The sequence below is a fragment of the Rhagoletis pomonella genome, unplaced genomic scaffold (assembly GCF_013731165.1).
Source record: "Rhagoletis pomonella isolate Grant_MI unplaced genomic scaffold, Rhpom_1.0 Rhpom_scaffold_00322, whole genome shotgun sequence".
In the NCBI taxonomy this organism is placed as follows: domain Eukaryota; kingdom Metazoa; phylum Arthropoda; class Insecta; order Diptera; family Tephritidae; genus Rhagoletis; species Rhagoletis pomonella.
Window position 1 is genome coordinate 71,095 of NW_023458876.1, and position 26,655 is coordinate 97,749.

The following is a 26,655-nucleotide window of genomic DNA, read 5'->3' on the forward strand; positions in this document are numbered from 1 at the left end:
AGTGCAGTCACTCAATTACATACATACAAATGCTTCACAAAATATACATATATTCTTTATCTCCCTCTCTCTTCTATGTCTGTGATTACACGCTATCTAAATACATACATACGTATGTAGCTCTTTGCACTTTCGTTTCATTACTTTAAGCATTTCGAATACCCTGAAACATGTTGCTAAATATCGTTTACATTACATCTGTACAAGCGTACATTCATACGCCTTCTAACTTCCGTGTTTCCTAACTAATTTTATTGATATGATTGGCGCTAAATACAGGAAAAAATCAGGTACACCCTGGTTTTACTGCATAAGCACTTTAAGATCAAGCAGTTTTTCAAAACATCTGTAATCGTCTAAAAATATTGAAATACTTATAAACAATTGTTTTGCCAATAAAAAAAAAAAACATTTTAAGCAAGTTAAACGAGTCGTTAAAAAAATCAATTACATAGTTTTCTTTCGAACTATGAAAGAGCAGACATTACAGTTTGCACGAACTTAACTTTAAGGGAATCGAAGATTGATTTCATGTAATTAAAAAATAAGTGATGAATTCAAATAATTAATTTAAACACTTACAAGAGTTTGGTATGGATTCATATTACCATTCAATCGCGTAGTTGACTATAGGAATTCTTGAAGGGAGAGTAAGTTTAGGTGTTTTTTGCGGGGTGTCTTTCAGGTGAAAATATGTATGTAATTGGGTTCAGGGCCACAACGACTTTGCGGTAAACTGCGAGGCGAAGAAAATGCCCTTTTGTATATATTATCGCCGGATAAAGAGCAGTTGGGGATATCTATATTCTCCTCTGGTTCACTCTTGAACGATTGAGTGTCATGTAAGCTCAGCGAGCCCTGGCTAGAAAACAGGGCACGCTCAACTGGACTATCCTTCTGACAAGCCGCTGTGAGTTTGATATTCACGTGCTGAGGGTAGGAATCTTACCTGATCGCTTCTATAGCAGCCGCCTAGAGGATGATCCGGTGGAAGCATTCTCTTAGACTGCGCAGCTTTCCCGAGGATATGATGGACAAATTATGGCTCGCATTTCCTGACTAACCCTGAGAAGCTCCTTGCAGTGAAATTAGTCGCATTCGTAAGAAGCTTCATTTCGGTGTTCTCAAGAAGATACCAGACTTGGCAAGAAGCGGACTTACTCCATGACCGAGGCGACTGACTTTGGCAGAAAGTTCCTAGTAAAAATTCGCATAACCAGACCATCGACCTCCACGCCTTTGATTCTAGACGCTGAAGACAACGAGGTAACCGGCTAGCTGGTACGGAAAGAATCCTCAACTATCTTTGGACGATCCATAATTGCTCAGTGGGTAAACTTAGATGGCCATTTTTATTTGTACTGGTTGGTAGGTTGGTGTGCATAATGATCACGGAAGCTTTACCATCAACGCCGACTAAACTCCAATCTTGCTTCACTTTCTATCTGTAGATTTTATTAGTAAACTACAGGAAAGTTGTAGTGCTATGAGTGACACGCGGCTCGGAAACTATAGAATTTTGGAAGATCTTCCCGATGAATTCAGGTACCTGTTCTACACAGACCGACTACTGCACTAAGGAATAGTTTCCAAACAAGAATTCAATTAAGGCGTGAATGGGGGGAAGCATTCCGTTCTGATCGCGTACTCTTATTCAACAGCCATCTACTCTAACGGCTTAAGTTAGATCTGAAGGTGGGAAGTGGGGTATACTCGCAAGAATTCTCACTTAGCCTCAGTTATCGTTTGCCAGATATATGTAACGTTTTTCAAGCTGAACCAACAGCGATCAACAAAGCTGTAAGATGTCTGATCGATACTTCTATTGATTATTATGCAGAGATGTATTTTCTGATATTCAGATATGGAGAAAATCGAAAGCGTCCAGCCACTCCCCCGCTTTAACGAGTACTCATCTATGATCGTTTCTCCTCTACACTTTAAATGTTTGGATGAACCAGATTCTACAATTTAGAACGCGACATCAGAGCTACAAATTGGTTATGTTTCTAAATAAAAAGAAGACGGACGTGCTGGATGATAACAGCCAAGACAACCTAACCTAACGTAGTAGTGGGGAGAGTTAGTGGGGGGCATTACACAAGTCAGGGTCTGGGGATATACTTTTCATGGGTAGGATATTAAATAGAAGGGATATAAAAGTTACTCTCTCGGTGTCTCACTGGTCATAACGGATAACGCTTTTATATTCACCAATTTGGTGACCAAAGCGTCAGAGAGTTGGCTCTGCCTTGAAGACAAAGAAAATTCAGAACATATTTTTTTGATCAGATAAAGTTGAGTTAATTTTTCTTGTAAGGAGTTCGCCTACTAAGGCCTTTTACTGATTATTAGGGAAGCCGACGGTAACTTGCGAATTCAGGGATATTACCTTTGGACAATAGAAGTGAAACATTTTTTGTAGAAAAGAAAGCGCTATAAATAACCAATAAGCCCTGCATATTAATTTGATGTTAAGTGAAAATTTGATTGCCAATATTTGAAACTTTTCAAAAATATACGCCTAAATTTCTACCTCCAAAAATTTTTAACTCTATCGTTCGTGCTTTGCACACCGTTTTTCCCGCTTAAGCACCTAACAAACGCTTGACCGAGTATCCAGGCACCGAATAGACGAATAGTATGAAGAACAAACATATGCCGCAAATCAATAAAGCCTTGAGAATAGCCCATTTGTAATTGTGCCACACGATGTAGCGTATCGACTTGAGCGGATTTAGGAACCACATGAATGAGGCATCTGGGCGGCTGTAAGCAAGCAATGAAGACAGAAAAAGAGTTAAGAAAAAGGAAGAATTCAATAAATGTAAAGTAAAATAAAGTGCGTACTTTGGTTTCTCCAACGGATCCGGTTCACTGCGTCCATAGCCTGCAGGGTTCTGTTCGGCTTCTTCCTTTGTCAGCAAATGGAACTCGGCTTCCACCTTGCCAGTTAACTCCATCTCCTCATTCTGCTTCTTTACATAGAATGGCCACCAACCACGCACGCGCTTCTGCTTGAATATATTTACCGTAGGCGCATTAGAGTCTGACTTAAGCATATCTAGAGTGCAAAGCTTAGAGCTTTTGGCGCCACGCGGAAAACGATTCAAGTTGAAGGATATGGCACCTGTCGGGAAATGATAATGCGCATGTTTAAAAGGCTTAAAAATATGCGCATTAGGGTGCCTCATCAAAAAAAAAAAAAATCATTATATTTAAGACTTTCGCAGAAATATTTCGAAAAAATATTATGATTTACATGAGCTGTACCGATTTGAAAATAGTAAAAAAAATTTCTTATTAGATATGATTCCGTTGATGCAATTGTCTAACATTTTTATGCAGACCTTTTATTCTTAAGCTCTTTTGTCAACGGACCTGATTTTTTGGAAAAAAAGATTTAAAAACTATTTTTATTTATAAAAAAATTATATTTTTGAGGGTATTTTAAAATCGATCTAGCTTAAATAAATCTTATTATTTATCCGAAATATTCTTGCTGAAGTCTTAAAATGTAAAAAAAAATTATAATTCCGATGGAAAAATAGTACCGATTATTTTTTTGTATGGAGAGTGATGCACCCTAACACACAAATATATATTAAACGCACCAAGAAAATCATCTGCTGAGAAGTGATCTGCATCCCATACTTGCAGTTCCAAGCGCGCTGGTATTTTCACCTCTGTCTCGTCCCAACTGAATAGCGATTCGCGACGCGAAAGCACAATGCGTTCCTCGGCCGCCAGATATTCGAAGGGAAAGATGAAACGCCAGTTGAAGTTGCCTTCGCCGGTGAGTGAACGATAATGTATATCCGTAGATTGCATATCTTGCGGACCCGTCAGCCAACTGAAGATGAGAAGAGAGAGAGAGAGAAAAACAGTTAAATTGTCGCGAAAATGAATCTTACATTGCATACTTACCCTTTTACATAAATGTCGGACATTTTTTCACCAGTAAAGAATGCGTCATCTTCCAGCACAACATCGTCCGTATTCCATATAACCACGCGCAACTCGTATTCTTTGGGTTTTCGCGGCGATATATCTACTGGTGGACCTGGCAGCGGCATATCCATGGGAAACATATCCACCCACATTTCGATTTTTCCCTGTTCAATGCCGGGCTTTTCGGGATTGTACAAAGGACGTGACTCGATATGTTCAGGAACAATCTGTTAGGTATAGTTTTGAAGCTGTTTATTATATTTTTTCTAAGTAATTGATATTCCTGTATATCACCTTGCACCCCACTCTGGGTATCTCACTCCATCTATGCAGCACAGCCAGCGCCAGATGCTCGTCACGATTTCTACAAGTAGTTGGTCCATTCCATGCTATTACCTCTTCGTCGGAGAAGGTCATACAATACTTGCCGATCGCCACACGATCTTGAAAATAATGCGGCGTGTCCAGTTTGTTTTCTTTACACAGCTTCGAGAGAATCTGTGTGGGTTTCATAGGGTCGCGCCACTGATTATAGCCGCAGCTGTGGAAAAAATACAATTAAAATTTGCTGCGTATTTTTCACCTCCTTGGCACTTACACTTCATATCTCAGCGCTAGCCCGCAGGTTGCACGATGTTTGCTATAGTAGCGATTTTCCAAATCGATTCTTGTCTCGCCTATCAGATCGTCCGAGCCCACCAAATCCCAGTCAAATATTTGCACGGTCAGCATTGAATCCTGTGGAAATGTTGCTTCCACTTCGAAGCACTTACCAAATATCGGATTCAGTTGCTTGCTGACGTAGTTCTCCTTATCAGATAATCGCTTATTGCCTAACTGCAGCACGACATATGGATCCGCTTTGCCATTCAGATCCATGGGATGCAGATCTGTGCCCTTGATTATATAGATACGCACAAGCACGTGAAGTGGATCATTGGCGGGTAAGTTGGGTATAGGCAGCTCGGTGCCCTTTGGCGGTGGTAGTTTGTAGACTTTGATGGCGCCTTTAAAGAAGCCAACGGTGCGACTATCATCCTCGGCGGAGTCACCGGTCTTCTTGCCGCGATAGAGCGCAAATGAGTGCAGCCACTCACGGAAATAGTTATATTCTGTTTGCGCCTCCAGTTCGTTGGGGTAGATCTGCTTATGTTAAGCAAGGGTTTATCTCTTCTGATATTAATTTCTTAATTAAATTACCTGGCACACAGCTGTTGAGTTCATATTTGTCCTATTAGTTTGCTGATTGGGTGACACTTTTTCGCTGCCCGGTTCATGCTTGCCGCGCGCTATGCCAGTCATACCTTTTGGACTCAACTTTTGCACCAACTTTGAACTTTTCATACCAAACTTTTGTACATTGTTGGGTGTGGCATTAACCGGCGGAGTTAGAAATTTATCAGAGATGTGTGTTTTCTCCGTTTTAGTCAGATCGATGAGTCTTTCATAAGACCAAAAATATTTTGTCCACCAATCGCGACTAAGCTCATCGTCTTGGTCCTGTTCCTGGATAATTTCATTCGGGTTGCTCACCTGCGAAGATTTCTTTTTCGATGCTTGCTTCTTGGCGCTAGAAAATGATTTATGAAACAATGATAAAAGAACGTACACCTAAAATTTTGAGTGAAATTATTTTCTTACAGCTTCGTAACGCAGGCCGCGCCATAGAGCGTAAACTGATCACAAGATGAACGTCGATTTCCGTAGAAGTCCTTCATATTCGCTTGCTGTGCGTTAGCGGCAATCATTGCTTGCATATTGAAGCCATCGACCAGATTGCTCAAACCCTCCTCGTTCAAGGGCGCCGACAAAATAATCTGACCACCCATGGTTTTGTATTTGGTGATGTCTTCTTTCGGTGGGGCTTTGTATATGTACCGGTGTATAGAAGTGATTTGATGTGTACCCACCAGAGTATATCGGCCGAACGAGCGACAATCTACGCAACGTATGGTGATTGGTGGTGCATAGGTTTCCTCAAGCGGCAACTCCAATTCTATGGATTTTAACATGCTGGGGAAATTCGGATTCTTTTTTGCGTTCTGTATAATATTCGAGCTGAGTATTTTGCCCGAACACTCAACATCGATGCGTGGCTTGTCGACTGACATTAGATGAACACGCTTTAGATCGCGCAGGCCCCAAAAGAGTACTTCTAATTTGAATTTCGCTAAGTGTGGACGTACTTCTTTCGGCACAGGAAAGATGGTGCCCGGTGGTGGAGACGCATTTTTGTCTTTGATCTTCTCTTGTTGGCTGGCGGAAAGTGGCTTGGGTTCGGTGAGGCGTGGCATATCGGTAGAACCGATTTCGAGCATCTCAAAAGCGGCCAACAACTCGCCAGCATTTTCGTGCCCACGTACAATATCGAACCATTCCAGTGTGGGTGTTGTATAAACATTCTCACGTAGCTTTACGCGCGGCTTTGCAATAGCGCGGCCAATAAACTCCGACTTACCAACTTTGTCTTGATCATAAATCTCAATGATTATGGTAGGTGGGTCTTTCTTGATCTCGTCTTTGGTGCCAAATACTAAAATTTCATCAAAAACCAACAACTCATCCCAGGTGGGACTCAATGTTTCTTCGATTACTTGTGTGGTCTTAGCGAATTCGGTTATGTAGACAGTGGCGTAAGGGTCACTGAGACCGGACGCGTCGGAGCCGATTAGAGAGCGCGCTTGATAGATGTGTGCGCGCAACTGAAAGGTCTGCAAATAAGAAGAGAACAAATGAGTAAGGGAACTACCAGTACTTCAAGTGGCATACAGATTTCTCGAGATAATGGATGTTATTTGGCGCCATTGCGCCAGGCCTTTCCGCATTACGCAGCTCGTGTGATAGATCATAACCGATTGGAAGACCCTCGAAGAAGTGTCCCTTATGACCCACAACGCCCAACCATAGGTAAATAGATAGTTTGGCTTGTATAAACCAGCTGGCTGGACCAATTGACTGTTTGCCAGGCAATCTCAAGAAGATGGTTTGTATTTTTGCGCAATGTACACCACTTTCCTCCTCGATATTAGAGTAAATCAAATCGCGTGCGGACATGCGATGATACGCATAACGTTTGCCATTAGCGATTAGCCATAAAAATATATCCGGCAATGAGTGCTGGGGCTGGAGAATAAGAAATCATAGTGGTATTAGTAGCAAAGTTTAAGCATACGGCCGGCCTAACTCACATCGTCGATGAGGAATTTGAGCTTTTGTTGGAACGTCTGTGCGGTTTTGAAGCGCTCTTTAAGTGAACTACGCGTTACCAATGCGCGTAGATTGCGCGCCAAGTTGCCAAGGGTTTCCTGTAATAATGAGACGATTATGCATGTAGGCTTTTTGTAAGACATCTGCGTTCAATACTTACGATTTCACTTTGACATAGCTTTATGCGTTCTTTGTCCAACTTAGTCTTGCCGCTGCCCGGTCCAGTTATATTCGCTTTGGTTATACTTATATAGCGTGTGCAAGCTGACGCCAAGTCTTCAAGTGTGGTGCGCAGACGCACTTCTGCCTTAACATCTTCCTCCTCAATGAGCTTATGCGTTTTGGTCAAGCCCTCTTCCTGGAAAATGTAAGAGGCTTACTAATTTGCATACATCAAAGATAATTTTTTCGTAATCTTACCAAATTTTCCGACATTTTCGATAGCATATTACTATTGTACATACGTCGCCGCAGATCGGGCAGTGTACATCTCACATCCATGCATGGCTTATAGTCCCAGTAGGGCAGGTAATAATGTGACTTATCGTGACTGATGGGCTTACAAGCATTCGTGACGCTGCTAAAAGAGGTGGTATCGACTGTTTCCAGCACACAGACGTCTTCACCATCATCGGTGGCTGTAGAGAAGCTTTCATTATGACCGTCCAGCGAGTTGCCCGCATTACCCATGCTGAGCTCAAAGAATACCGTTTTATCGCTTACTTTCTTATCCAACATGGATGCCTCAATGATAGAACCAAAAAGAAAGAATTCCTCATTGCGGGAGTACGAGGATTCTGTAATCGGATATGCCGGCTCGAGTTCGACATTCTTCTCGGTGGTGATTTCGATGTTGTCGGTAATTTCAGTGCGTATGGCGAGTAGTAGACGTGCGCGATAGCTGACTCCCTCGCCTAAGCCGGTATTTAGATTGGAGTGTTGATCGAGTAACGTATAATCGCGTGTAGAACCATAAAGATGTATGAAGGAGGGACCGAAAGTGGGTAGGAATCCTCTATCGCCATCATTGGATACTTGCTTGAGATCAATGTAATGTGTGCCAATAATGGCCGGTTTCATGGGATCAGCGTCGCGTAGTTGAATCTATATGGGAGGAGGAGTAATATACGAAGCTTATTAAACTACTTTGTGTTTTTAATAGCGTCTAATAACTAGCCTTTATGCGCTGACATAGCGGCGGAAACATTTCAGTAAACACCAGCTGTTCATTCCAAACTGGTGCGTAAGCATTCTTCTTGACTGTGGTCTTGCCCTTTGTGTAAGAGAAAAGGCTAATTAGTGCTATGTTAAAGCCCTCAGCGGCGCCTTCTTACCATTAATCCAGCGAATGAAACCTGCACATAAGGGCTGACCAAATCTTTAGACTCGCCAGTGAAGGCCTTCTTCACATTAGCCATAAGCGAAGAATTCATGCGCGGCAAGCCATCGGCACGGTAGATTTTCACAATGAATTTGGCACGTTGGCGCTCGATGGGTACGCCGACGGGTAGCAGTAGATTTCTGGTTTCGAAAATATATAATGAATAGTGCTTATTACAATAATGAAGTTTTGTAAACTTCGCTTCAATTATTAATTTTTAGAATTACGAAAGCATTCATCACTTACGCTTCGATGTCGTCAGGATCTTTTTTCAGATTTTTGAGGCACCTTCACGGTATCACCTTTGCCAATTATTCCAATATCACATTTTAGATAACCTTTTGGACCACTATAGAAATCATCTGGATCGGAGAGTAACGCCCATTTATGGTAGAATTGGTGATCTACAAGTGTTTACGAAATAATAGTTCATGAAATACTCCCGATAAAATTCCTACATAATTTTATTGAATTTAAAGCATAATGAACTATAAAAAATTCAAAATATTTAAGAAATCATGCAAACATTCAGAAAAAAGTTATGTGCGGAAAAATTTAATGATTGACCATCTATATAGTACAAACATAGATAGGATTTATAAACACGAAAATGTATGATCACCAATCGATTTTGAACACTTTCTATAAATTTTTGTGAAAATTTAATTTTCTGCGGCTTGAAAATTTAACTCCACTAAGTTTTTATTAATCGTGCGTTTTCAAAGTCAGCTTGGTGTTGAAAAATGTTTTTTTCTTTTTAAAATATCGACTTGGCATGAAATTTCGCATTATTAATGACATATTTAAATATATCGTTTTCGAACATCAAGTACAACACCAAACTCGATTCGTGCTGTTTTGTGAACAGAGAAAAAATTCAAAGAAAGAGCAGCCTGAACCCAAAGCTAACATTGTAAACTTTCACTAAAGCTTTTAAAAATTAGAACCGATTGGGTTGAATGATGTTCCAATATTAAGGCTTAAAAAACTTTTAAAGGGAATTTAGATTTTATTAAAAGATTTACTTCTGAGTTCAACGCATATATTTTTTTCCAACTTCAGCCTAAATTACCAAATTGTGGTTGCTATGCCAGAGGACGACGAACCTCGACTCATTATATATATTATATGTACCATTATATGTACCATTTCAATGAGAATGACCCAGCAAATTCGCATTGACATTGAAAGAGGAAGTCCAGAGCGGAGGCCTTTCATCAACCCCAATGGCACAGTAAAGTCATAATATGTAAATTTTTAATAGAGCTGAGTCTCTCTTTAACAATAGTATGCAAGGCACATTAAACAGGTAGTATCAGTAGAGCAAAAACAACATTTGCGTGTATTTTGTTGTTGCTTCTGGTATCGAAAGTGTCAAAAACTGTTCTGAATTTTTTCTTCTAAATCAAAGCGTGCCATGTGAAATACAAAAAATTATAAAAAATAAAAAATTTTAATTGGAAAAAATAAAAATTGATGCAAGTAAATTTGTTTGCTTCTCGAAGCATTGATCCATCCTTTGCAAGGGCCAGTAATCAGCGGTTGTGCTTCTGAGTTGGGCGAACGTTCCAAAAGCTGCTATTCAATCGCTTGTTTTGTATGGAAAAAGGTTTCACATGCAAATGGATTTTAACAATTCAGAATTTTTGTGAGAAAAAATTTAAAATATTTGACATTTTCGAGACCTAATAATTTGAAAATAAATCAAATCAGCTGCTCTACTGATACTACCTGTTCAATGTACCTTGATAGTATGTAAAACGATAACTAAAAGTTTGTTTGCATCACTACTTTGTAACAAAATTTACAGGAATCCCAGGAAAGTAAACTGGAATCTTTATCGAAATCTTTTGAGAAACTATATAGAAATCTATTAAATCTCTTGCAGTTCGGACAACGAAAAAGCAACAGAAGTCTTGACTTCCAAGACGCTATTGGCTAACCATGACTTCTCTATACATTTCGGGCCAGAATGAAAATTTAAGTACGTAAGATGGAAGAAGGAAACTGTAGGGAAAGCATAGAAGGTTGGAGGGCGTACACATTTCTACAAAATTTATATAAGAAAGGAATTAGAAGAGAAACAAAAGAGATTCCTGGCAGTTGGGAAAGGAGTCCGTCCACTGTCTTGGCTTCACTGAATCGAGGGAAAATCCGATTATGGCTTGGTCTATGCATAGCGAGGATGTTGAATACATTACTGCAGTAACTATACTGAAGGGAATTTTGAGATCGTCCCACCCATTTAAGTCCACAAGTCATATTATCTAAAGGCAGTTGCAAATTACCGGGATTCTAGAAATAACCACGCTAAATTCCTAAAAATCTCTTAAGGAATAAGGCTTGTGCCTAAAAATATACGACGCTTCTAGCTAAACGTAACATATCCATAGTACCTACGATTTTATATTGAACCTCTTCGGCCTTCACGTTGCATATTTTTAGGCTCTCATTTTGAGAGTTTTAGTGGTAGAAATTTTGCGTATCGATTTCTAGAATTCAACTGCTGGAGTCAATCACAGTTAATTCTGCCATTATCACTTGACAGTGATGAATGAGTGGGGTTCAACGACGATGTCGAGTAGGGAGGCATACGTCAGGATTGTTTCCTATGTATATCTTTTTATGAGAGAAAGATCTGCTAGTTTTAGAGCGCATTGTTTATGATTTAGCTATTAACATATTTGGCAAATGTCTAAGCCCGGTAAGTGAAATACCCGTAAGGACATTGAAAGATTTTCACAATTGTATAGCAGTCATTGGACCAATAATTCTCGATGGTTTCTTGGGATGATGGTGGATGTGAAAAGGTTTACAGATCTATGTATAACACTGGGGCGACGTGGACCACACTCACGGATACAATTCCATAGTTGTTCCTCAGGGATGCTTTAAAAAAGGGGACCAAATGAAAGCGAGGTCTAAACATCTTATTTACCAATTATTTACAGTGACCGATATGAAATTAGTGAAGGAATTGGAACAGCTTTACTTTGTCTGGAGCTTGAGCTTGAATAGCCTTATAAGCTTCCAGGCTACACCAGCATTTCCCAAGCCGAGATCAATGCTATAACTAGAGCAGCTGAGTCGGCACTGACACTAACTTCTGATAAATGATGTGCAAATATATGTGAATGACCAAGGTCTCTCTCATGTATGTAACACACTGACCATATGGCCATAGAATTCGAAAATTTAAAGCTGCATACAAATTACGTTAGATGTATAAAATTGCATTTGCTTTTTATTTTTTATTTTTCTCAACTTTGTAATTCAATTGGCGAAACGCGTTGACTTTATTAAAATTCGGGGGTTTTGTGAAAGAGTCAAAGAGGAAGTAAATATGTATGTATGTCAGTGTATAGATAAGCATCAAGGATATTTGACTGTTGAAAACTTGTTATAAGGAAAGTGGCAAGAAAATTGTAATATTGTAAGTAAGAGGTTAGCGCAGCAGGCGGCTATTAGAAGACAAAGAAATTCCCAAATATGCATAGTACTTAGTATAAATAATGTACAGTGAACGATATAAAAATGTGCACACTTAAAGTTGATGGGATAGAATAACAAACTGATGAATGCCCATTTAAAATTTTGAAATATTTTAACTCCTTAATGAATATCTGCTTTAGGGTGCATCACTCTCCATACAAAAAAAAAATCTATCGGAAAGGTAAAACTTATTATATTTCTTAAAAAATTTGCCAAAATATTTCGGAAGCATAGTAATATTTTCCTATTTGAAAATATCTCCAAAAATCGAGTGTTTTATAAATAAAATTAGGTTTGGAAATACCTTTTCTAAAAACGATAGACGAGTTTATGCTGAAAACGTCTGCATAAAAATGTGTAAAAATTTTATAAACGGAATCAAACTAATGAAATTTTTGGAGGTATTTTCTAAGAGGTAGTGCTCAAGTAAATCCTAATATTTTTCCGAAATATTTAGGAGGAAAAACCGAAACTTTTTTGGTGATGCATCCTAATGTATGCGGCAGTGAAATTTAAAGGGAACTACGGTACGAAAATAGGTTTTCAAGAAAAACGACTTTAAAGTTAGCAAGCGTATTTAATTTGTACGCGCTTTTTGTGAATCTGTCCATTTTCAAATTGACATTCCGAAAAAACGAATGCAGTTAGAACGGGTATTGCATTGAAAAGAGAGTGGCACCTGCTAAAAAATCGATGTAGAGTTAAAAGTCAACTTTTTTTTAACCCTTAGGCCTCTTTTAACTTTGCACGTCACATATTACAAATTGTATAGAAAATCAAGTGTCGAAAGAAAAGCCGATTTTTCATAACCAAAATAACACTTTTTTTCAAAGCTTTCTTTTTGATGCAGAAATATTCCTAGAGCATCTAGAGGCATTTCCGCTTACGTTATTTTGGTGGATAGGGATCGATATATATTTTGTGCTTCTGTTAATTGCGTTTAATTTTGAATCAAACATAAAATTTAATTTTCAGTTGTCTGTAAATGTTTTTTCATTCGCTACTGTACTACAACTGAGTACGCATAAATGTTTTAAACCATAAACAAGTTTTTGTTTGACTGCGGCAAAGACTTTCACCATTTGAGTTGCTGACGGTGAAAAAGTCGCAAGTTTAACATTACTGCACACTCAGAAAAAAGTCAGCCAAATATATTCCTCTCAACACATGATTTGGTTACTATAAACAAATAATGTAACTATAACCAAATCATGTGTTGATAAAAACATATTTAGCTGACGTAACTAAACTCTTTTCTCAGTGCAGGCGTTCACAAGCGTCAAAACAATCAGCATGATTTCCGCTCTGTGCACACATTCATACAAAGGTAATGCAAATACTACATAAGGGTACGCACATCCATGGCACGACTGTATATGTATGTACGTTTGCATGCTTGCGCACATAATTCGAGTTTCGTTTGAATGCGTGCTCTTTTTACGACAAAGGATGTGGAAATGCCACAGGAAGGAAAACACAGTATAAACCTGCCTACCCAGCAGGCATTTCAAGGATTCAGTGAAATGTAAGTAACCTCTCTTGCATAAATATGTATTTACATATACATTAAAGTGGTCAACATTTGTACAAAAAAAAAATAATCCAAGAATGCGCGATATAGCCCGCATTTCATGCGACTTTAATATAGAAATATATATGTATTTACAATTTTTGCTCAATTTCTTGAACTTGGCTGTACTCAAAGTCCAGAAACTGGCAAACAAATTGCTACAAGAAATGTTTGAATATCGACCAAAAGCATTGGAAAACCCCCATAATAAATTTTTTTAAAGACAAGCTTTTCTTCATCTTCTTCTTTGACACTACAACCGTTTGTCGGTCTGACCAAAAAGCTTCTCCAATTGCCTCTCTCTTGTGCGAATTTGCGCCAGTTGCTCATCCCGAGTACAGCTAAGTCCTTCTGTACCATTTTGTTCGTGGGCGCCGTTGCTTTCGTTGTCCACCCATGGGTGCGGAGTCGAAGGATCTATTTACCGGAGCGTTATCATCCAGGGTCGTAGATCTTGCATATGATAGTTCTCTCGATAGCACCCAAAGCCTTCTCATCTTTGTTCGACGTCGTCTATGTTTCTGCGCCATATAGAAGCACGGGCATGCCGAGAGGCTTGTAGAGCGTAATTTTTGTTCGTCGAGAGAGGGCTCTGCCTTTCAATTGCCTACCGAACCCAAAGTAGCACTTGTTGGCAAGAGTTATTTTTCACTTGATCTCCAGACTGTAGTTATTGGTGGTGTTTATGCTGGATTTTAGGTAGGCAAAGTCCTTTACTCCATCAAAGTTATAGCTGCCAACAGTGATGTGTGTCCCGAAACGCGTGGACTCTTTTTATGTTATCAGCAGGTCCTTTGCCTTTTCTTCATTCACCGCTAGACCAACCTCTTTAGCTTCTATACTGGAAAATGCTGTATACGGTGCCGCTGTGATTCAGATTGGCAGCTCTCATTACGCTTTCTAGCATCAGATTGAAAAAAAGCCGGACGAGAGTGAAACGCCTTGTCTAAAACCTCATTTGACCACAAACGGCGCGGAGAGTTCTCCAAAAAAGCAGACCAAACTCTGTTTAAGAGCTGGTACATGCGCCCTTTCAACTCTTCGCCATCGGCTTTGAAGCCGGAATACCGTCGGCTCCGGGGGCCCTTATTGTTCTTAAACCACCGAGTAGAGGAACGTGAGCTTCGTCCGTATACATTGGTTCGGGTTCTCCTTCATCAAACGGGCCACTTGTGCCGCCATTCAAAAGCGTCCTCCATATCTCAAGTGTACTCGGGACATCTGTTATCGGCTTGCCATCTTCATCTTTGCTGGAGCTGGGGTCTTTACACCATTTGATTGCTGCCTTATTTTCTGATCGAATTTTCGGGCCGCATTCCTGCTTGCCAGCATCTCAAGCTCTTCGCACTCACGCCTTTATGCCTCTCTTTTTATTTTCTTGAAAAGGCGTCTCTCTTCCCTCATGCTTCCCGGTTTTTCTCAACTGGCGCGCGCAGGGTAGCTTCGTACTGCTGCTCATTTTTCTGCAGCCACGCGGCACTCTTCGTCATACCAGTTATATCGCCTAGACATAAATGAGCAGTGGGACTCCATCTTCCAATCACTTCGTACCGCTTCGGAAGAGGTTGTCGGCTATTACCAAGACAAGCTTTTATTAAACTATTAAAAAAAAACCAACCCCCGCACCACCTAACGGCAAACTTTTTTGATGGGTTATTTTTTTCCATGCAAGTAGTGTGAGTACGTTCTAGATATAACACAAATCGGACCATAGATACGAGGTTGTCAATTATGTGGTCACCTCATATATGTAGCATTGTCATTGGGTTCTGAGCTAAGTTTAAAGCTGTCTTTAGCTCATGCGGAAATTTGTTAAAAGAGTATTGCAAGATTGCAATATAAAAAAAAAATGTTTTTTTCTTATACAAAAATATAAACTTTTTCCCGAGTCATCTTTTTTGTCTTTCAAAATTAGTTTGTTTGAAAACAAATTAGTTTAGTCTTTTGGTCAGTTTGGCTCAGTTGGTTTGCCTATTGGGTGCATACATAAATATCTCTCTGTTGAGGGAAGTCAGAATGAATTTACTGTACAGCATATTTCCAGCATTTAGCATAAATGTGTACACTAGAGATGTAACGAATAGTGATTTGGCCGAATAGACGACGGGCGGATAACAAGTTCATTGTCTGGTTGTCACCGAAATAAATATATTTCTAAAGATCAACCGGTTTCCATCTTGTTCAGCAAAATAAAATTTAAGGGCAATTCACCTTAATGTGTAAATGCCTCGTACACAATCACGTTAACCTCGTAAACTCGATTATTTTGTATCGAAAACCTGTTTTTTTACGATGTTTACACAGTTATGAGGCATTTACGCGTTTAGATGAATACCCTGTTAATAATTTTTGATTTAAGCTAAAGCTGCTAATTTTCACAGCTTCCTTTAAAAGAAACTTTCACTATTATAAGGCCAAATCTCTGTCACAGATGGCTAATATTTACCCAACCCTGTATATGCACATGAGCAATTCTAAAGTCAGCCGATTCCAAGATTCCAAAATTAGTGTTTGCGTTGAAGAGGCATTTAAGCAAAAAATAGTTGATGAATTTATTTTGAGAAATAATTTTAATAATTTTACTTATAAAACGTTTTCCTAAGATAACAAAGATTCGTTTGCTTTGCGAAACTGTCCGGCCGGCCGGATACCGATTAGCATTAAATTAAGGCCGGTTATCCGCCAAACCGGATAGCTACCGGACATCTGTTAAATCTTTAGGGTACACATGTATACATATGTATGTAGTTGTGTACATACAGTGCCGGACAAAAGTATTGGCACAGAGAATTTTTCGCAATAGAAGCAAAGTTATTTATTCTAATTTATTTTCAATGTTTTTTAATAAAAATATAGTTCGTACTTCACCAAGAAACATAAAAACAAAATCTCCAAACTTTGTGCAAAACTCAGCAAAAATTCAATAAATTTGCATACTAATTTGCAACTTTCTATTCAGATTAAAAAAAAATTCTAAGTATGCAGTTTTATAGCCCATCTAATTTTAGTATAACAAAGTGCAAGCTTGAAGTTGCTAAAAAAAACCGCGTTGATTTTTGGCAAGTTTTTTTCACTCGGGTTCTTCTATACAAAGTATGTTCGACAATTATTTTTTGTATGGAGAAAATGAGAAACACCTTCTATTAAAAATATTTCCAAAAATCAACGCGATTTTTTCAGATACTTCAAACTTGCACTTTGTTATACTAAAATTTAATGGGCTATAATGGGCTGCATACTTAGAATTACTTTTTTTTTTAATCTGAATAGAAAGTTGCACATTAGTATGAAGATTTATTGAATTTCCTAAGTTTTGCACAAAGTTTAGAGATTTTGGTTTTATTTTTTTTTTTGTGAAAAACGAACTATATTTTTATTAAAAAATATTGAAAATAATTCAGAGTAAAAATCTTGGCATTTATTGCGAAAAATTCTCTGTGCCAATACTTTTGTCCGGCACTGTAGATATGCACGCTATCTCATTTCAACAATCATCTGCATGAACTACCTTTTTTGTTGTCATTTACAGTTACCTGCATGATTCCAAACGGTGGCAATATCCAATTTGAAATTACCAATCAATTTGTTTCGCAGTAAAACATTACGACTATGGAGAACCTGAATACGCACTTAAGCACATACATATGTACGTTTGTAGGGTAGGTATGACCGCGATGGCATGCATTTTGTACGGGCAGGCAGCCATGATAAATATACATATATATAATTGCATGTGCGTTGCGTGGATGTGAATTTGCAAGTGTTGGTGCATTTTTGGCAGATCAACAATTTCCGCAAAATGGCCATATTCATAGGCATTAATTGCGATGATGATAACAATTGTTTGGTTAATTGCAGTTGATAAATATGTATGATGGTGTTGATTTTGTATTACAGATGTTTTTTTTTGTTGTATGTACATACATATATTTGTTGTCATTTGCATTTTTGGGCGGTAAGTGTAATTTAGTGTGGAATTTGCGTAGATTTTTGATACGTTGTCCAATTTTGTTTGTTAAGAAATTTCAAAAATGTAGCCATTGCCATTTTGTTTGCAAATAATTTTAGTGTTTTGTATTATTTGTTGCATATATTTGTATGCACGTGGGGTTGGTTTAGTTGTTTGTTTTTTATTTTATTTTTGTGTTACATTATCGAGTGTATTAGTAAATATTCGAAGATAAGTAGACAATTGAATAGATTTAAAAGTTGCAGATGCATTCGTGTATATGTATGCGAAGAAGGAAAATTCAAGCACAAACGGGTAAGCACAGATATGAAAGAGAAAAAGCAAATATATAAAATAGTAAATATTTGATTAAAAGAGAGCAACAAAAGAAATATTGGAAAGTGTCTTTGATTTAAGATTTTGTATTTGTTATTATAAATCACAAACACGGATTATATCCAAATTGTATTAATCAATTGCCTTACACATTGTATTACACATTTTTGTTCCAGATTTCCAAAATAAAATTTTACATACATACATACGTGTACACTAGGGTTATGTCTTTTTTGATTTTTTTTTGAATTGGTAAAAGGCTGTGGTGCTATGGGAAGACAAAATTTGAATTGAAGCCATACGCAAATTTTGATTTGCAAATTTTGACCAAAATGCAAATTTTTTTTCTGAAATATTTAACCACATCGAATTCCATTTGGATAATCCATGCCTGCCATTTTATATGGAAAATAGGGTAGTCCAAAATTTGTATGTTAAAAATTATGGTAGTTTCGCAATATTTCGCAAACTGTAGCCCAATGAAAAAATCTATGGGTATATTCGGAAGTTTCGGGCTCTGAAAAGTGAGTTGTAATTTTTGTGTAAAATCTTGGTTTAATTAGCATTTTGACCCACGTTTGTACTTTAAACCTTTATGGTACGTTTTGTGACACTATTTTGCCTTACTTTTATTTCTTACCTGGAATTCTTAAGTGAACTAAAAATATCGAACCAAGTCGGTTTTATTTGAGTAAAAAAAAGGAAGAAATACCGTTATGCGCGAGACCTTTTTTAAATCTGAACAAAGTCAAGTAACTTTTCTGGCATTTTAGACCGTGGATCATTGAATGCCACCATAGGCTTTTGGGTCTAAAAAAAATCATAACCCTAGTGTACACGTAGAAGAAATGCTGGACAAGTACTTGCATGAAAGAGCATGCTGAGCATGTATGTACCTAAATAGGTATACACAGCAAAAAATATGGGATCGCTTCTTGTGGTGACGTGTGGAGCTCAGAAATGAATGGGGCCTTCAAGGAAATGGGTAAGCGCTTCTCCTTTCGCATTATTTTAACATTGGCATGTCATTGGTGGAAAAGCCCTTGCAAACGACTTTTGATCCACCGTAATGGGTTAAGGAAGCAAAAGACAGTTCAGAAGTTCTAAAGTAATACGTTGAAGAACACGTTTTCACTTAAAGCGATTGCAGATTTTTGCTGGGAACGTATTCTAGAAGGTCCTACTTTAGAGTGTCTAAACTGTCCTTCGCTTCCTTCACCCAATGCGGGGAATGAGAAGTGGTCTGCATGTCATTACCGCCAACAACATGGTCGTGTTAAAGTAATGCATTCTAGAAGCCATAGGGGAAGCGCTTATCAATTCGCTTTTGGTTCCACATTAATTTCTGAGGTAATTCTGTTTGTTTGCTGGGTATTTTGTATCTTATGTCTATATGTATGTATGTATGTGTGAAAGAATGTAAAGCTTCATTCACCTTATTTTAAAATAACACGTTGATTGAATAATTTATCTTATTTTTTCTTGTTTGCATGTTAACATTGTGTAAAGCAGGTGCTTTTTAGATTTTAAGAAATAAAATTCGCATGTGAAACAGAATGAAGCAGAATTCAAAATAATATATGTACATACATATATACACAGTAACGTCAAGAAAGCCTAAATCTATACATTTGTACATACATAGATATGTATTTAATAAAAGTTTCTTCTTATTTGAAAAGGAAGAAAAAAATATATACGATTTAAGTGATATAATTTTTTAAATACCCGGCGCATCATAAACGGTTGACAAGTCAATCTTAAATGAGCCCACAAGTGTGCCAGATCTTAAAAATTTTCTGGATTGTATAACCTGAGAATAAATTTGAAGTTTCGCAGGTAAGTTATTTTTTGTATAGCCTTAAATAAATAAATAAAAAATATGTATTTAAATTTAGTGTATGTACTCATTAGTTAACACTGGTCAGCAGTTGTTTTGTTGGCAAGGAGCTGTGTTTTTTTTGTTAACTCAGGACCTTAAACTGATTACAAAAAATTCGAAACGCTCAGTAAAAGAAGTAAACATCTGTTTTATTTACTGCAACCGGTCAAAAAGCTATAAATACAATAAAACTAAACTTTCCTCAATATTGTAACAGTCTTATTTTTAAGTTTATCGGGCAAGTACTGCATATTTTATTATTTATTGAGGGAGAGCATATTTTAATATCGCGCCCATCACAAAATACACACCAAGGCGAATTCATACAAGTTGGTGTTACCGGTGCAGCTGATTTCAAGAGGAATTGTGCTGATTGTCAAAATGATGTGTTTGTTGCAAATTTTTTGTCTTCTGATTTTCATCGTGCATCTAATTTGTTGTGTAGTTTTTTGTTTTTGAGCTGCCAATATCACCTTGTATTAATGCGCCTTGATAGCGATTTTTTTTAAAGAAAAAAACACGAAAGTAAGGCTGGTGAATATGTACATACGAATTGCTTTCAGTAGTCAACATACATATACGTACTTTTCTCTTCGACAAAAAAAAAATATTATTGTGTTAGTCACGTCCGTAATAATTCAAAGCCAGACAAGTTTTAATAAACTCGGCCAGGGACTGCTACGATTACTTATCTGCTAGTATGAAATGTATCATATATGCATATAGCATCGAGGATAAAGCTGATCATAAAGAGATGTTGCACGGGATGCTGCCACGGATACAACCATTACCAATTGTCACGGTAGAAACAGTATTCATATGGTTCAGCAGGTACGCAGAGTACGCACAGGGATTATCCCGTCCTTAAGTGGCTGGATATTTTGTGTATTTGCGAAATCCAATTTTTTTCGAAATATAGTTAGTTTAATCCTTACTAATATTATAAATGCGTAAGTAAGTTTGTTTGTTTGTTTGTTACGCTTGCACGCTTTAACTACTCAACTGCACCACAATTTCTTGGCATAAGCATCGACCTTCACTACAATTTCTGTATTCCGATAATGAGTAAACGTAACTGCTTTGTAAATAGTAATGATTTCAAGTAACTCAATGCTGTAGCTAATTTTTTTCAAACAAGTAGATACATTTATGATGTGACAGCTATGTAGTCTACTAGACTCTTTTAAAAGCCCGTTATAAGAAAAAGGAGAGTTACCGTTTTAAGTATTAAAAAAAGTAAGCATGCATTTACCTTATGTATGTATGTATTCTAATAACATTTAGAGGAATATCTCTCCACTTTTGCTGTACTGTTCTTAAATGAGTTTTATCCTTTATGGAAGCAAAAATTTACACGTACAATAAACTGTCAAACTCTCTAATTAGATTTGCTCACAAAGTATTTGCAACCTTATCATAACTATGCAGAAGTTTTCCAATTATGCGCTTAAGCACATTTCAGCGCATAAATTTATAATCCTCGCAGGTATAATTCACCGTTTGCTTTGCATTTCGTTTGTTTTGGCTCTGTTGACAATTAATAAATGGACGGTTAATAATGTTAGTTCAGTCGAACAAAATTTCTTACTTGGTTGCATTGTTTGTAAACAAATAGTTTACTTTGAGTCTGTTAAGAGTTTGTGAACGTGTTGCAAAGTTAATCAGCGCTAATTAGGTCCAATAAATCGCAATTAGTTTAGTTATTCATATCTGAACCTGTTGAATGTTGATGGCAACCGTTAGTGTATATAGTGTATGTATGTACTAGGGATGTTATTTACCAAGGATACCGGGATTTTCGGGATTTGTAATTTGCAATGGTGGCGATAATAGAATGCCTTATATTGACAAGTTTTCGCTTTATTTTTTTGTTTAATATTTAATGGTTTTTTTTTTGTATATGTCTAGCTAATTATACATACACATAACACCGTGCGACATGCCATTTTACATACAAAAAAAATCAATATATTCGCGAAGCCATGGGCCAAATATATGCAGTAAAATTACGTTTCAGCTTTTTTTTAAAAAGACTTCGAAAATTGAAAAATATGAGTAATTCAGAAAATGGTTTCAAAAATTTAGTGCAATGTACTTAGGAAAACAGTGTGGTTATCAAATTAAAGAGAAAATTCTGTAGAAAAAGAATAGATTAAATTTTTTGGTGCATAAGGTACTGAAAATGTCCTTAAAAATTTTATCCTTGATAATCCAAAAGGGCATTTCAATACCTGTTCGTCCTTTTGAACCCGAAAAATTTTACTTTTTTTAAATCCTACAGAATTTTCTCTTTCATTTAGTACCCATTTTTATTCTACGTTGCACTGAATTTTTTCAAATAATTTTTTAAAATTTATCATAATTTTGAAATTATAAATTTCTAATAAAAAAAATCTAAAACTAATAACGCAGTTTTATTGTATTTTCTCAAACTATATTGATGCAATATTTTCATGTTAAGTTATTGGAAAGTAATGAATATCTAAATCCCGGGACTAATCCCGAAAATCCCGGGATCGCAATAATCGAAAAAATTAACATCCCTAGTATGTACATATCTAAATATATGCGCAAGTAAGTATTACGGACCGAAAATTAAGCAAAGCTTGAAAGAAATGTCATAAGCCACGATTAATTTATTGTCACACTTTGAAAAGCCCCGAAAGCATTTTTTGTGTTTTTATTCTAAAACTAGCAAATGCCCGGCTTGCTTCGCGAAGCCTGATCAGAACTTTTGCGTTCACCAATACAAAAATAGTGTTGGAATGCAAAAACGGTTTGTAATGTTAAAATTATTAGTTGTGACTGAAAGGACTGAAGAGTAGAACCTTCCTTACTCATAGGCCAAGAATAATAGCGCTGAGATAAAATATGGTATATGTACATATGTACTAATCTCCTTCGTTGCTTTGAGCTCGTATTTCCACCTGTGAGATATCTGCAAGTATTGCAAGGTTTGTCGAGAGTGCGTAATCCTCTTTTATAATTCTGCTGTTCCACAGGATGAAAGAGTTTTCCCGTACAAACGGGGTCATTGATATTTCTACGTGTTCTTTCACACTCCTACTTGATATACCGATGACCCGTTGATGTGCTAAGATATCTGTGACGCTTAAAGGATTTTAAGTTTCTTAGTATGCATACTTAAAGGATGGGGCTTTATTAAGTCATCTAATTAGTTAATTTGCAGAAGGGTATCTAAATATCTTCATTCCAGCGCCATCTATGTTTTGGGCCCATTTTTTTTGCAGAAGCACTTATTATCATGAAATTAATATCATTTTCTTTACTACCAATCTTGTTTCATAATTAAGGTTAGGTGGATCAACTCAGCAAAAAATTTTCTTTTTTTTGTTAAACGCTTACATTTTGTATCGATGGAGTAAGGCGTTACAATACGCCTCAAGATAAATTTCAACTTTCTGATTCCAGTTTTTGGAGTGATGTTGATAGCCAAACTATGGCTAGACAAGGCAGTGACCGTACAAGAAAAAAGGCAGCAACCATATGTACACGCAAAAGAAGATCCTTTAATTTGGTGGAAGCATAGTCGCAAAGAATTTCCAAATTTGTTTACACTGCCAATGAAGTATCTCTGCGCACCACCTTCCTTAGTTGAATCTTCGATAATCGAAATCCGGAAATCCGGTAGGATTTTAGCCAGTATGCGGCCGGATAGTCGGATAACAAAACGGATACCCGGCACATCCCTAATATTTTTTTTTATACAACGAAGCAGAGTGCATCCTGGGCTTGAGTGATCGTTTGCCCCTCCCCAAAAAAAATATTAATGATCTCGTGATTATTATTTTCTCATTTTCGCAAAAAACTACGACGATATTTGCTTCAAATGGCTGTATGATATTTTATATTTTTTTTTGGCATAGTAAATAGCATCTGAGAGAGACCTCCCTGATTTTTTGATTTTTTTTTTGTGCAGCCGTTTGCGAGTTGTGGAATTTTGAAAAAAAAGTTACTTTTTTTAAACTTCCATATTTTGCAAAAAATTTGCCGATTAGAACCATTTTTGAAAATTTACATTTTCAAAACACTTGGAATATTGAATCGAAAAATTTTTAAAACCGTATTTCTACGAAATTGTAAAATTTTCAAATATAAAATGTCGATTTTCAAACAACTACGCACTGATCGATTTTCTTGATTTTTTTAACGTTAACTCACACAGCAACCCTTAAGTCTAGTCCGACAAAGCGATAACAAAGGGATTTATTTTTTTCATTGTAGAATAAGACATTTTCTGCACAAGTGCTGTGGGAATTACTGTTATCTGGTGGGATTCTGGTAATCGATTGTTAAATTCAATGATTATTATCTTTTTTTTTTTGAAGAAATAAGAGCATAAAATAATGTCCAAGCGTTTGATCAAACTTTAAGGAAAATTGGTATGAGGTATTGTAGTACAATCCGGAAAATATATAGAGAATTTCTTCCTCGACCATAAAGTTTTTTATCTCTTTAATTAATGCCGGTGATTAAGAGTTCTTGGTATTGAGTTGGACACAATTTGCTAGCTTTAATTTCGTAAAAAAAATCCTATTGTTATCCCATTGCCGCACTAGGCCTGTAAAATCGCCTTATGTGACCACCGCTTTGAGTTAATGATTGGAGTCAACGAACTACTTGTTGCTCATACGCCATGGGTTACTCTGCTAAAAGAAAATCAACACTTGAGTCTGCATCTGTCAGCCACCGTAAGTATGTAAGTATGTATACAGCAAGACACATTTAATTGATATCTTTATGCTATTAGCATAATGTATTATTGTATTGTCTGTATGTGCCGAGTGTCTGCCACTCGCTCACAAGAATCTATGTTTTAATGGTACATATAATTAATTAGAACACATTCTACTCACCGATAACGTTATAATTTTATCAAATAGCATCACTGGCGGCATGTGAAAGTCAAACACAAAATACTGCAAAAAACGAAATGGAGAACATAGAAAATACAGACATACAAATGAATTAAAGAATAGAACTCTTAAGGTTCACGCCACTTCAATAAATTCAAGCATTCTCAACTCAACACGCACCTCATTGTAGTACGGACAATTGGTGCTCTCCTTGACGCTGGTATATTTCTTTTGATCGCCCACTTGAATACAAACAACTGGATCCATATTAAGGCCAGGCAGCTGTCTAGCTTCAATTATGGTAATGCAAACTTGAAAATCCTGTGACTTGAGATGGTCGGTAGCGCGTGTCATTGATTTGATCCTGCATGACGTGGCCGACCGCGGCGCAGTATATATGTATGTATTTGTATTTCAATGAGAAAACACAAATATTAATATTGATAATTATAAAACAAATTGCATACAATATACATACGTACTCGTATTTACATAAGCAAATATTTAAGAGTACAAAGTGAAATAATACTTACATTTTGCCTTTATCATAGTGCTGTAGCTCGTCAACATCGCTTGATTGATTCGATTGCCCACTGTCAGCACCTGCTGTGCTTGGTGGCATGCCCCCAGCACCTCCACGCTCCACTGCTAGCCGGCGCGTATGCAAAGCATCATCGGTGTCGGCCTCAGTGGCTGAGGTGGCTGTAGTGTGCGCGGCATCGGGCTCGAAAATCAGTGGTGATCTGTTTGAAAAAAAAAAGAATAAATGAGGCAGGGTCAGCGAGATATGAGTAAATTATGTTTGCATGTAAATACTATTTGACGTTATATGAGGGTAATAATTTAATGGTATAATGTAGTAAAAGTAGGCATACTTATTGCGTTAAGAGACACTAAGTAGTTTACTTCTTCAACACATCTTGCTTTAAGTAATAAATTGCGCTAAGTATGAGCATCTATATAAATACAAGTAAAATCTTGTTTGAAATCTTTAATTTTTATACGATAGTTTTAGGTGTATACGGAATTGTGTATGATTTTGCCATTGGAATATATTTTTCAGTCATTCTTGAGCACTTTATGACAGTGCCTTTTAAATCACAAAATTTCCCCTGCAATTAGCTTTAGTGTTCCTAATCGAGCGACGTGCTCTACAACAGCGAAAAAGTGCATAAATAAAATACTGCACGCCTACATACGTTGCGCTACGATGTTGTGAGCAAATAACCGCAGGACGATGATTAAATGCATGCATTTGCTTGAGAATTTTTTTTTCTGAATTTGAAAGTTTAAGTTAAAATAACTCGTATCCTTTAACTTTTGAAACAAAATTTTTTTGAAAATAAGTTATTTTCCTGAATTATGAAAATTTGTGAAAAAGATATGTATAATAAACAAGGTAACGAAAAAAAAATGTTTTTGTTCCGTTTTTTTCTATAAATTATTCTTACCCCATTGACAGAAATTTCGATTTCAAGCCAAGCAGCAGAATGTAAGGTTTGTAAATAGCTGCTTATGCGAATGCGCTGCAACTTGCTTAAGCAAAGAAAAATAGTCTGCGTGCAAGTGCGTAATAAAGATTGTATTACAATGCAAGTATGGCGTGCAAGCTTTGCTAAAACTTTATGGAATTGCACAGATACTTGGCTAGTCAAACAAAAGTTATGCAGTTATGTTTACCTTAAGTACCAAGAACTAACAAAGTCCAAGTAACACAGTATGAGTAAGAAATTCATTTGTGTCTCGTATCTATGAAAAGTTGAAAGATTTTGATTTAAGCAGTAAGTGAATGGCTTAAACCTTAAAATTTTATACAAGAATTTCCGCTGTTATTAAAATCTGTTTAACCATTTTTAATCTAATAATATCTCCATACATTGTTGTCAGAAATATTTGCCGTTGTAATAAAAACACAGATTTGCGTGTATGTATGCATGCATGTCGGCATTTATTTATGCAAAGAGTGTTATTTGTATGCGAGCGATACGTGTGTTGATAACGTTTTTTTTT

General features: G+C 36.9%; 1 pseudogene; it reads right to left on the minus strand.

Moving 5' to 3' along the window:
* Nucleotides 1-406: 406 nt before the first annotated feature.
* Nucleotides 407-25,900, minus strand: LOC118750614 (annotated as a pseudogene).
* Between the last annotated feature and the right edge of the window lie 755 nt (nt 25,901-26,655).